This window comes from Electrona antarctica (genome assembly GCF_951216825.1).
Source record: "Electrona antarctica genome assembly, chromosome: 13".
Taxonomy (NCBI): domain Eukaryota; kingdom Metazoa; phylum Chordata; class Actinopteri; order Myctophiformes; family Myctophidae; genus Electrona; species Electrona antarctica.
Genome location: NC_136794.1, coordinates 14,706,452 through 14,716,201, shown reverse-complemented (window position 1 = coordinate 14,716,201; position 9,750 = coordinate 14,706,452). Strand labels below are relative to the sequence as shown.

General features: G+C 42.5%; 1 long non-coding RNA gene across 1 annotated transcript; it reads left to right on the top strand.

Annotated features, from left to right (window-relative positions):
* Positions 1–1,406: 1,406 nt before the first annotated feature.
* LOC306935777 lies at positions 1,407–7,515 on the top strand. The gene is made up of 3 exons (XR_013791424.1): positions 1,407–1,567; positions 4,802–4,891; positions 6,795–7,515. It is a non-coding gene; the product is annotated as an uncharacterized lncRNA (long non-coding RNA).
* The last annotated feature ends 2,235 nt before the right edge of the window (positions 7,516–9,750 follow it).

Sequence of the window (9,750 nt, the reverse complement as noted above, 5' to 3'; positions counted from 1 at the left end):
GCAGGGATGGGATCAAGTCATTTGAAGGTTGCTGATCCGGTCTTAAAGCGGATACGGAAACTGTGTGTGCGTGTGTGTGCGTGTGTGTGCGTGTGTGTGTGTGTGTGTGTGTGTGTGTGTGTGCGTGCGTGCGTGCGTGCGTGCGTGCGTGTGTGTGTGTGTGTGTCTTTTATCAGGCTTGCTTTGGAAAATGATGCTAGTGGGTACAGTTTCATAGCCTGGCTAATAAGCCAGACTCGGTCTGGCTTATTAGCCAGGCTAACAGTTTCAGCCATTAAAATGCAAAACTAGGCCTACAGAAATGGATTTCATTTCATGACTGAAGCAATGTAAGAAGACCCATCTTTAATATTGTGAATGTGATGTCTTCATTGCATAGATGGTATTATCACTTATCAGGATGACTCATGAGATGATCAAAATGTGCATTGGCCTGCCGCCTACTGCGGCTGCCAGTCTGTCTTGAAGTGTCTTCATTCACAACAAAATACCACAGAAAACTGCTTGTCATACCCACTTGAAGTGGGTATGACAAGCAGGCCACTTCAGTGAGCTCGCTTGACTACATCACAGACAGGTCAGAGTGACATCCCATAAAGCTGTGTGAACTTTGTTCATCTTGCTGATGAGTAAAAAAAAATGTACAAGAAAGAACTTTGATCGTTTGATGAAAGTTGAGTTCATGTATGTATAACGAAACCTTCAGACAACCCTCCAAACAAACGCTCCCCCCTCTGGTGGTACACAGAGGAGTCGCCCAAAAAAGGATAAAAAAGACAAAAGTGGAATGAAATATATATATATATACATACATATACACACACACACACACACACACACACACACACACACACACACACACACACACACATGTAAAGCGCCTTGGATAAAGGCGCTATATAAATGCACTATTTACCATTTTTTACCACACACACACACACACACACACACACACACACACACACACACACACACACACAGGTAGTTCTTTTGACAGAGCAATTGGTTGAAATGGCTATCCCAGCCATGCTGAAATGAGAATGACAGCACACATAGCCATTAATAGAAGATTTGAGAAGGGATTAATCACATTAGAAATATCAGCTGTGCTGCATTCCTCAACTTGTATGAGGCAGTTGGCTTTGAGAAAGAACCCAGTAGTGTGCTGCGTGCAGTTGAACTGTTCTACATCTACAACACTAGTGAGGCCGTGTTTAATACATTACTAGAAGATTCACCCAGGCTATATGCATGTGAACAGTTTTATCAATCAGACAAAAAATACCTCTCACTACCCTAACAAGCTGAATGTCTTGGCTGCAAGAGGCTGTCAGGGCCCAGGGGTGGGGAGTGGTCAGGTTGTCAGGGGGCGTGTCAGGGCGGTCGGGTTGTCACGGGGAGGGGTTACATTTGTTTTTGAGGAAGGGCAGCAGCTGTAGATTATTACACTTGGGAGCTTCCACAACGAGACAAACAAACCATTTTCTCCTAAACCTTAAATAATAAACCAGGGTTTTAACCTGCTGGTACTTCAATCTTTGTGAAATGGTGTGACTGATCATCAACGGTAAGTCTTTACTTTTTGTTGTTTTGAACACTGTTGGTATATTTGTTTAACCACTTGAACACTTCTGGATTTTCGCCGAATAGGCTATTCGGCGAAAATACCAAATTTACAAACTCATTGTATTTGTGTCACAGACACACTCACTGTCGCAACACATGTAAGCTTCTATGTGCCATTTTCAGCAAAGAGATTTGGTGTAGAGGGAACAAGCAAGGAGCCCTGGGGGACCCCAGTCAAAGTAAAATTGACTGTAATCGGTCTTGTGGACTTTTTTTCTGGATCAATTTAGGAAGAAATGTTCAAAGAACCACATTTCTGTTCAGATATAAAACAAAACTACAGTTGAGTTGCAGTGAGTGTTCAGCTACTATTCAAGTAAGAGACACTTAAAAGAAAGGGGGAAAAAAAGTTATTGATTGAAAGTTTTGTGTAGCCTATTTTACACCTTGTGAAGTGACTAGCAGTTGACAAACAAGTGAAAGGTCAGTAGGAATGTATAACCAAGCATGGCCGATTTAAAAAAAGAAAAGAAAAATAACATCAAAACGAAGACAGTTTGTGTTGAATGACTCAGCATATATGAATGACAGATGAGTTTCAAGCTCTTGAAAAAGTCCATGGTTGTTAAAATGTTTGCAGAGAGCAAAAGAACTGAGTTGACATCTCTAAATAAATAGTAGCTGGAAGTTTCTGTGCTGGTTAGTTTGGTCACAGTTTTCATGTAGTCTATTCAAGTAAAATATTATAGAAAAAAACTGTACAAAAGGGAATACTATACTATCAGTACCTGAGGGCGAGGTCGCGTGCACGCATCCGCCTGGGTAACGGCAGACTGCTGGGCGATCGCTGTTGATCTGGGGGGTCAGATCAACATGGAATGAATTATGTACTGGCCATATATGGAGCGTGTCTTGAGTGTACAGGGTTTGATGAGGTCAGATCAACATATGGAATGTCAGAACAGGTCAGTTCCGTATATGGAGATATGTGGGGGCAGTGTCTTGAGTGTACAGGGTTTGGTGAGGTCAGATCAACATCTGGAATGTCAGAACAGGTCAGCTCCATATATGGAGATCCAAAGGTGGCAGCGGGGGCAGTTTCTTGAGTGTACATGGTTTGTTGAGGGCCCAGGTAAGGCCGTGCCTTAAGGGGGGATTCACACTATGGTCCCGGATGCGCACTCAGGACCACTTGGCAGATGTTGTGGTAGTGTGAATGCTGCATACCGTTCCCGGGAGCGGATCACCCAACTGTGCCCGGGACCACATCGGGACCGATTGAAGTGTACCCGGATACGGATCGCTGCAATGTGAAAGCATTGAATACAGTTGAATGAAGTGTACTCGGGTGCGAAAGAATCAAGGCCAATGTGAATCATGGCCAGCGAGGAGCAAACAGTTCGAATCAATCAGACTCCCCCCTTAATATTTGGGCCTGTTGAGAACTCTAGTTTTCGCCAGTTGCCGGGCTGCACTGATATAACTTTGGGTCGGGCCCGTCTAGAGTATGAATGGACAGGTATCAGTCAAAATGGGGACATCGAAGAGGAAGGACGGGTGGGGTAGGATCAACATATGGATTGTCAGAACAGGTCAGCTCCATATGTGGTCGGCTCCATATGTGGAGATCTAAGAGGTCAGATGTAAAGTTGCTGGCCGGCTCCATATATGCAGATCTAGGTGATGATCCAGTCTTCTCCATGTATCCACTGTATCCAGAGTATTATGGAGACGGGCAGACGGCCATATATGGAGAGTGATGTGTCATGAGGCGTGACAGACTGACGGCCATAGCGTGACTGACTGACAGGTTTTGCAGGTTTCATAGCAATTAGTAGTAGTAGTAATAATGAATGATCACGATAATAATCCCACCAGATATTTCTTCCTAGAGTCCCTCTGCCTCAATAAATAATTACAGATGTTTTTTTGTGTGTACTTGCTGGCCATGTTTTGCATACTCCAGTTTTATAGGTGAAACGGTGACCACTGAAACGGTGGTTAGTAAAAATGGAGAGATGTGTTCGGGTGAGCGGTGAGTCGCACTGTAGCCTGACGTCATGTTGTAGTTTTCGGGGTGGTCAACCTTATCACCTAAAACTGGAGTATCAATGAAGGCCTATCCATATTCCAGTTTTAGGTGATGAGGTGACCACCGGTGGTTAGTAAAAACAGATGTGTTTGGGTGAGTGGTGAATGATGTCATATTGTAGTTTTCGGTGGTCACCTGATCACCTAAAACTGGAGTATGAATAGGCCTTCAGACCTTATTCTATTTTCAGCCTGTATTTGGTTAACATTCAAAAGAGATTTGCTGGCAGCGCTAATTAACACATGATAGATGTAGGACAAATGCATGAAGCACGTGTTGACGTATGCTGCTGTGTGGAATGTACAGAATGTTGGATCAGAACCGCAGTTCCTCGTGACACTCAAGAAGAATATTGAACAAGGAGAGGTCTATGTCCTAGCAGGGCAGGCACTGGGAGGAAAACGGCAGCTGAAAGTTTGATGGAATGCACTCATTGACGTCAATGAGAGCCAGGTGGACTAGCGCAGTTATTCTCAACTTGTGGCCCGGGGCCCACTGGTGAGCCGTGAGGATACTGCAAGTGGGCGCCCAAATAATTGGCTAAACACTAAGATCTTAATGATGGGGCGCCCGCTGGCCTTGTGGTCCAGGAGCATGCCACACATTACATAGCCTCTGGCCTGACAGCGTGTTGCGTGTTCGAGTCCCGTTTATGACGACCTTGAGTGAGAGTGATGTCTCTCAAGGTCTGCATGTCTCCCCGGCCATCTCTCTCTTTCCTGTCAATCCTCTTATATCTATCAATAAAGGCAGAAAAGCCCCCAAAAAAGATCTTAATGATTAATCTAATATGAACAAAGGGTGACATTGTGACTGCATCTACTCCTATGGGCTGGGGCGGCACCTGTCAGCTGGGAATGTTGAGCGGGAGGAGAAGGGCGAATTTGGGCTCTAGTCTACCTCATCCCGGTGGGGACTCCTCACTGGCAGGTGAGCCAACAGCAGTCAGCAGTTGTCGAATCTGTCGACTAAATTGGCTACTCTAAAGAAAAGAAGACGACATATCTCACTTTTTCTGATCTCTTATTTTTCAATGTGCTCACTATAAGGACTCTGATTATAATGCAGTATGCACAGTAAAATCCACAGTGTTCATTTATCCATTAGTAATCCTTATGTAACCAAATGGGTCTCTCCCCCCAGCCTGCACTTACGTGGCGCAGAAGATCCGGGCTGCAATCGCAGGAGGAGACCAACCGGAGAAACCAACTGCATCATGTAAACAGGCCAAAGGTGAGAAACCAACCACTGCATCATATGACCGGGTCAGAGTCTGACAGATAGACGTTCCCACAGAGCCTCATCCTGGAAGACAAGACATCATGAAACCTGTCCATTTAATAGTGATAAAAACTACTAGATCGAACACAACATGAACATACTGTCATTACTGTGTGTACTGTGTAGACATCTTTGTGTGCAGTATGTATTTTGCGGTCCCCCTAGAACGATTTTGGCTTCAGTACCCCTTTCCCTCATTTCTGAATCCAAGTACCCCCTTTAAACCAACTAGATTTGGCTTAGGAAACTGCTAGAGAAAGCCATAGCTAGCATTTGATGCTATGAGTGAATGATAACCCTCCTTTTTGAAGAATATAACATTACAATGAAATGGAGTGAAGAGATTTATTTTACTGTGGCCATAACATTTGTGACCACCTTATTACTGTAGGAGAGTGCAATCATCCAATCCACTAAGCAACTCGTAGCAAAGGGTTGAATACCAAGCACTTGCCATTTTGTCTCATTCTTTGGAGGCGCTACCCACACGTTTAGGTATGTTGTTCATTCGCGCCCGATCCTTACAATCTATACCTCGTTGTAAAGATGACAAATTATATAAAATACGATACCAATTGAAGTGGAGAAATAATGGACCAAAGTTAAGTTTCCGAACTTTTGTTGCCGAGTTTACTTAATAAAGAAAATGAAACAAACCAGGAAGTAGGAACTTAAGAAACTATAAACAGGGAAAACCTTATAAATACAAAGGCCCTGGTAGCTCTCCCCTGGATGTTGTCACTAGCCTCAAGCAAGGACTGAACTCCTGCCTTCACCTGTAGCACACCTTTTAGCAGGTGAGGCAAACAATCACCTGATTGCTAACTCTTATAACTTAACCAAGGCTAACTAAGGCCCATAACGTTACTTTACACAATCAGGACATAATATCATTATATAATAAATATATTCCATAATGTTCTCCAGGTACCAATTAATTCACAGATAATAAAGCCAAATGAATGATGACACAACATACACCCCTCCTCTACAGTGCTTGACCCATTCCAATCAACAGGATTGTCAGCACTGCAGAGGAGAGACAGGTGACCCACAAATAATCACATTTCCCCACACAGTGTCAATAAATACACCTTTAAAACTCTTGCAGTCCTCCTGTTGCAAATGTTCAGATATATAGCCTTGTAAGGAAAACATGCAACATCACTATTAAGCAGCCTTCCCAGCCGGCTTGCTGTTGAATGCATTGGGAAGCAGCTGTGCAGTGTGTGTGCATGCAAAGTCCTTACTGTCTATAGGGCACGGGTTGCCCCGTGACAGGAAACCCTTTTTCCATTTCAGGGATTACATTTCCACCTTTCAGATGAATCATAGTGAGAACACTGAGTTACTAAGCGCACCATCATGGTCTGTTCCACGTCCTTTATTGGTGTACTACTGTGCTGTCTACTCATGCCAACACGAGTGTTGGATCATGGCAAGCTCACTAGAGAGGCGAGGTTGATTGAAAGTCCAGTGTAAAGCACCATTCTGGGACAAAACATGAGAAAAGGTAATATAATAAGGCAGATAACACACAGTTACATGGCTAATAGCTACTATACAATCTGCCTACCCAGAACTCCAGAATGACAGGTTGGTTGTAAAGCTAATGTTTCTCATGGAGATCGATATTACTGAACACAGAATACAATAGTAAGAGAGAATACAACCTACAACGTGACAATATAATAGCTGATCTGCGTGCGTGCGTGCGTGCGTGCGTGCGTGCGTGCATCTAACACAGGTGTTAATCAGGAGTGTGGACAACAGGAAACGGTAATATGCCTATGTCTAAAATAATGTCTCTCTCTCCTTCTCACTCTGTCTGTGTCTGTCTTGTCTGTCGGTACAGGGATGAAGGAGGGAAGTAAGGAGAGAGGTGTGGAGGATGAGGGGTTCAGTTCTGGACCGAAGCCGTCTACTCCACATGCCAGACTGGAGGTCTCCCAGTGTGGATCCTCCTGAGGCTAGACTGAGAGCTGGAATGACACACACACACACACACACACACACACACTAGAAACCACATCCTACCAGGACCTGGTAGGATGTGGTTTCTAGGTTCAGCAATCCACAAACGAGGACCTTCTGTTGAGTTTAACCAAACCACAACCCAGCATTATGTTATATATATATATATTATACATAAATAATAATAGAGTTTTAATCTTTGAAATTGTGTTCAACCTGGCTTCCCTATTTTGGGCATTTCATTATAGGCGAAATTCTTCTTCAAAAGTTAAAATAGCAAAGGTGCAACACTAGGACAAACTCTGCATATATCACAACTACCCCCACATAAAGGATTACACATACTCACACGTACACAATCGTCCCCATCATCCTGTGTGTGTATCCAGCTCTCTCAGGTGGAATGGAATGGAAGCAAGAGGAACGTTGAAGCAGCAGAACTATGAAAGTCTGACCATCAATTCCCCAAAAGAGGAACTGATCAGACATGATCACACCTGCTGATTACAACCGTCCTATTATCTACATGCAACGTTCATGCATTCATGCATCTCGTTTTTGGTTCAATGTATGAATTTCAATTAAAAAATCTTTGAATTCTACGTCAATATGTCTGGTCATTTGTGGTAATCTTTTTTTTTTTACTGTAATTGATAGAATAATCACAAAGAAAATAGCCAATAGTTGCAGCCCTATCGACCAGTTCTATGAGCTTAAAATCAAAGTGCAATTACACTTTCATGGTTCCCATGGTGTCCTTTTGTTTTTCCCTACGCAGTAAAATCCGGAGTTTTAATTTGACTCAGACTGTGCAAATATGATTTGTACACAGTTGCAGATGGATAAATTACAACTGAGGATTTGACTGTGTATGATCTCATCAACAAAGATCATAGTCAAGCATCTCTTCTCTGCAATGAAGTAGCTTATCTCCAAGAGCCGTAGGATTTATCTGTTATAGCAAAAACAAAGACGCACTGTTATCAAGTGGGATTGTGGATCGTCTGTCAGCGCAAAAATTCAATGTGTTCCAGGCCAGGATAACAAATAAAAAAATGAACTAAAGAAAAATAAATCGATAGTTGCAGCCCCAGGTCTGTAGGAGGCGGTAATTATGAGCAAGGTAGAAGCAAACTGGAATGCTATTTGGCCCTGAACAGTGACAGGATATCATTACCTGAGCACATTGGCTCGAAATCAAATGAAATCCTTGACGATATACTCCGAGAGCACAGTCTCACCATTGAGAGAGCCCGCAACAGGCAGACCTGTCTAACTTTGAAAACATGACAAAAGAAAAACAAGCTAAAAACTTCCATATGTACTGATTTAAGTAGCAACACATTGCCTGGGCTCCCTCAGAGTTAGTGTCGAAGTGTCCTTGAGCAAGACACTGAACCCCAATTGCTCCTGATGTGCTTGTTGATGCCTTGCATGGTTTCCGCCGCCATCGGTGTATGAATGTGTGTGTGAATGGGTGAATTGATGCACAATCTATGTAAAGCGCCTTGGATAAAGGCGCTATATAAATGCACCATTTACCATTTATTGCTAAACATGCCTAAAATACATTTTCAGGTAGGTGAAAATTTCAGCCAATCAGGAGAGAGTAGCCATTTATCAGCTAAATTTTTAGTGTTCCAGTTCCAATTTTGTCTGCTCATTTCTTTGTGTCATAACTTACAAATTACAATTCCACTTGTTTTTTGGATCTGTATCCTGACTGTGTACTCTATCCTGATTGTGATTGGATCAAATTGGTATCCCGACCTGAAAATGCATTTTCTGATAAGAAGCTGGAGAGACATGGAGACTCCTGTTACTGAACACTATAGCAATGAGTACTATCACAATAGAGCTAACACTTATTTTAAACCAAAGAAAATCACTTATGCACTAATGGTTATTGATTATACTAATGTGTATAATGTTGATCTTGGCACATACAGACAGAGCACATACATTTAAATACTGTCTGTATTAGTATATCTATCAAATTAACTTATACTGTGTTGTATTGCAAAGTTGCTGTTATGCAGCCCTGTTTATACAGTATATTTAGTCTGGCCTATATTTTAATTGTACGGCATCCTTTTTTATTGTTTATATTTCTCACTTGCTTTGGCAACGTAAACATATGTTTCCCATGCCAAAAAAGCCCCTTTGAATTGAAGGGAGGGGATGAGAGGAGTGGGGTGGCAACAGGAAATACACAGAGATATAGGAAGGCATGGAATGATGGGGCATGGAATGATCAATACTCTCAATCTCTGACTTTCCCACAGCCATGGCTACTGCTGGTAAAAGCCTGACAGGGCTTGTTGCAGCTACCTTCACCCCACTCACTCCACAAGGGTGAGTCATTTTGTGAAACATTGTTACCGGTATGTCTTGTCCGTCGTCTATTGCTCCAGTACTGCCTGAAGGTTTGGTATAAGAGTGTACAGAGTATGCTATATGGCATATGCTTAACCTTTACACTGTTTAAGTCAGCCCATGCATTCTATGGACTATTTCTATTTTTACGTGGCACCTCTCGTTTATATTACAGTCTGCCTCTCCTCTTACTCTTTGTAACATATCTTTGTTCTCTCTCATCTGCCAAAAAACCCCAGTGAAATAAACCTATCAGAGATTGAACCTTACATTGACTACTTGGTTGAGAAACAAGGTGTAAAGAGTATATTTGGTAAGTTTGCAGAATTCAGTTTTCCATGCTTTTCACTGCCTACAGTCACTTAGTCTAACCTAAAATATTAATATTTACATGACTAGATAGTAGAATGAGAGAGCATATAGGTGTATGCTGTTGGTTGAACAAGGCTAAACCAACCTTT